At 50.9% G+C, this 3,244-nt stretch overlaps 4 non-coding genes across 4 annotated transcripts; 3 read left to right on the top strand and 1 right to left on the bottom strand.

Annotated features, from left to right (window-relative positions):
* The first annotated feature begins 386 nt into the window (after window positions 1-386).
* Window positions 387-459, top strand: trnaf-gaa (transfer RNA phenylalanine (anticodon GAA)). Its single transcript has one exon. It is a non-coding gene; the product is annotated as a tRNA-Phe (tRNA).
* Window positions 460-595: 136 nt separating this feature from the next.
* On the top strand, window positions 596-667 carry trnaq-uug (transfer RNA glutamine (anticodon UUG)). Its single transcript has one exon. It is a non-coding gene; the product is annotated as a tRNA-Gln (tRNA).
* Window positions 668-820: 153 nt separating this feature from the next.
* On the top strand, window positions 821-892 carry trnaq-cug (transfer RNA glutamine (anticodon CUG)). Its single transcript has one exon. It is a non-coding gene; the product is annotated as a tRNA-Gln (tRNA).
* A 152-nt stretch (window positions 893-1,044) lies between these two features.
* On the bottom strand, window positions 1,045-1,117 carry trnaa-agc (transfer RNA alanine (anticodon AGC)). The gene has a single exon. It is a non-coding gene; the product is annotated as a tRNA-Ala (tRNA).
* Window positions 1,118-3,244: the final 2,127 nt, after the last annotated feature.

The raw sequence follows: 3,244 nt of genomic DNA, 5'->3' as shown, positions 1-3,244 counted from the left end.
TTTAAAGCCGCGTGAACAGCGATGCTGAAGGTCAGACAGCGGATCAAGGGCCGCGTGAGTTGACTCGTTAGTCTAGGGGTATGATTCTTGCTTTGGGTGTTAGAAGTGCCGAGTTCAAATCCCCGACGAACCCGTGCTTAGGCTTGGTCCTGAAGCTCGTCTGTCTGTTCAGGGTCATGAGCAATCAGCAAACTTTGGGGAAATTGGGCCAGAGTTTAGTCGGCGTCAGGCCGGTCAACGCCATTGGTTAGAGCGTGGCGCTAATAACGCCAAGGCCGCGGGTTCGATCCCCGTAAGGGCCAGCCTGTTATCGCAGCTCTGCTCTTCTCTCAAAGTGACTGGCGGTCGCACGTAAACCCCTGCTGGCTAAAAGGTAGGCGGGCTTGGCCGAAATAGCTCAGTTGGGAGAGCGTTAGACTGAAGATCTAAAGGTCCCTGGTTCGATCCCGGGTTTCGGCAGATGGCGCCTGCTTTTGTCTTTCGGTCGAGGGTGGCCAATGAGCAAAATTCACTTGGCTCCAACCCTGTGTGCTAACTGGGTCCCCATAGACGCAACGCTATCTGCTTCGCAGACAGCTGTTGGGTAGGCGGTCGTGGTTCCGTGGTGTAATGGTTAGCACTCTGGACTTTGAATCCAGCGATCCGAGTTCAAATCTCGGTGGAACCTGCGGGCCTTCTTGTGGCAGCTTAAGGGGGAGAGCAAGCAGGTGCTCAAGCCTTTTTTTTTTTTTTTTTTTTTTTTTGGGCTGACGTGCCGTAAGAAACGTATTCTTTGCGGTCCTGTGAGCTGCGGTCCTGTGAGCTGCAGTCGTTCTCGTGTGGTTCCATGGTGTAATGGTTAGCACTCTGGACTCTGAATCCAGCGATCCGAGTTCAAATCTCGGTGGGACCTGCTTTTGTTTTTATTGCCACGAATGTGCGCAGGGCCTGGTCCGAAAAACCTTTTCGCAGCAGTGGGCACCAAAATCTCGCATGGTGCTTCATACCGTAAACAGCGCAGCCTGTCTCGTTCGGGAAGCGAACGCAAAAGGGCAGGAGGCCGCTTGGAGAATGCGGGCATCGATCCCGCTACCTCTCGCATGCTAAGCGAGCGCTCTACCATTTGAGCTAATTCCCCTGGCGGCTGCTGGAAGAATCTTTTCCGTCTTTGGTCCACCACCATGTTTTAAATCCATTCAAAGGCCAGCTTTCAAGTCATCTAGTTTTATCAGTTTAAAGTTACCTAAGCGCCGTTTCATTGTGTGCCATTGTTAAATCTCATGATTTGTCATTTTTACCTACCTTGACTGAGCGGCGGCTGTTTATCCTTGAGAGGATGGTTACAACGCAACACCATGCGTGTGTGTTTGAATGCATGACGTGCGTATTTATTTATTTATTTTTAACTTTGGCTGGACGAGGCGTCACCGACCGGTTCCCATGTGGTCTAGCGCTCAGGATTCCTGGTTTTACCCGGGGTTCGACTCCCGTTATGGAAAGGCGGGCTCCTGGGAAAGCGCGGGCTCGCTTCCCGTTGCTCGGTCGCTCAGCTGGTAGAGCGGAGGACTGTGAGGCAATCCTTAGGTCGCTGGTTCGACTCCGGCTGGAAGAAGGTCGTTTTTCACACGCCCACCCTTTTTTCTGGGCCGGCCTTCTCAAAGCGACAAGCAGAGCTTGACTTCACAGAGCACAGACTTCACGGTGAGAGCGCTTCCCATCTCCCCTTCCACACACCGGACTGACAGGACCACCATGATCATCCACCAGGGCTTGCTGTACCGACGGATCAAGAGCGAGGACGGCCGGCACCGACTGCAGCTCGTCCCTCCAAAGGCCTTGATCCAACGAACGCTACAGAGCCTCCACAGCAGGACAGCGGAGAGACATCACGGACGACTGAGAACTCTTCTCCGCATCCTGGAGGTCGCCTGGTGGCCAGCGGTCCGCAAGGATGCCTGGCGGTATGTGGGAAGCTGTGGAATGTGTACCATCATCAGCCAAAGCAAAGAACCACCTCTTCACCCTGCACCAACACCAACCATCAAGCAGGAAGGAGGAATCTACGGAGGGAGCGGCGTGCCGGCAGTGCTGGGTATAGAAAGCACCAGGGAGGAACCGTGCAACCTCCCCAGGGTTACCCAGGCTGGTACCGACTTCCACCTCTCTGCAGTGGTTCCCCACTTCCTTCCAGCAAACTAGGGCCTGCATGGGAGTGCCTAGTTTTAGCTAATTTATTTCAAAGACATTTTTTTAAAGAGGATACCCATTTTATGGACAACGGATGACACTTAAGGACCAGTTTCTTCCCCATGCCGCAGGCTGATGATTTAAAGAGGATACCCATTTTAGTGGACAGCAAACGGATGACAGTTTTAGCTAATTTATTTCAAAGACATTTTAAGTTACACTTTAAAGAGGATACCCATTTTATGGACAACGGATGACAGTGCTCTTAAGAGAGACTAGTTTCTTCCGACAAGCGTGGGGGGGGCTATGTGTCACACAAGAGGCATATTTTACCACCCTATTTATTGCAATGATTGTATAGATAATAGAGTTTTAACTGGTTTACATGTTTTCGTAAGTCCATTTTATTCCTCTTAACATTTTAGTGTGTATGTCTTTAAGCAATGTATGGTTGGCCTGTCACGTGACCGGTCGCATGACAGGAAGCAGGAACTGTATAAAGACAGCAGCATGCCAAACACACAGGGAGTCACTGAACAGATCTTGCAGGGTTGCGGCGTTTCCAAACCGTGGACTTACCTTTCCAGTCACAGCTTTGCAACCAATTGGATTATCACTTCTCATGGAGTGTATATACACTGTCAAAGTGTCAAAAGTGAAGGAACTTGTTTGGTCACTGTTTGAAGTCTGGGTGCCACCTTTAGACAGCTTTGAGCTAACCAAAAGTTTGTCTTCAAAGTCAGGCTGTCATTGTCTGATATTGTCACATGGAAAGAAGTCATTTTCCTTCATTGGTTTATTGCAGTGTGCCCCATCGGGGTACAGCTCGGTGGTAGAGCCCTTGACTGCAGATTAAGAGGTCCCTGGGTCAAATTTGGGTTCCCCCTTTTGGATTGGAAGCTCTGCACTCTGAATCCAGCGATCCAAGTTCAAATCTTGGCGGGACCTGCTTTTGCCACCAATGTGCGCAGGGCCCGGTCCGGAAAAAAAACTTTTTACAGCAGTGGGCCCCAAAAGGTCACGTACCAAGTGTCGCTTCGTGCCGTAAACAGCGCAGTCTGTCTCGTTCGGGAAGTGA

Source organism: Labeo rohita, unplaced genomic scaffold (assembly GCF_022985175.1).
Source record: "Labeo rohita strain BAU-BD-2019 unplaced genomic scaffold, IGBB_LRoh.1.0 scaffold_1497, whole genome shotgun sequence".
Taxonomy (NCBI): domain Eukaryota; kingdom Metazoa; phylum Chordata; class Actinopteri; order Cypriniformes; family Cyprinidae; genus Labeo; species Labeo rohita.
The sequence above is the reverse complement of the archived record's forward strand: the minus strand, read 5'-3'. Positions and strand labels throughout refer to the sequence as shown.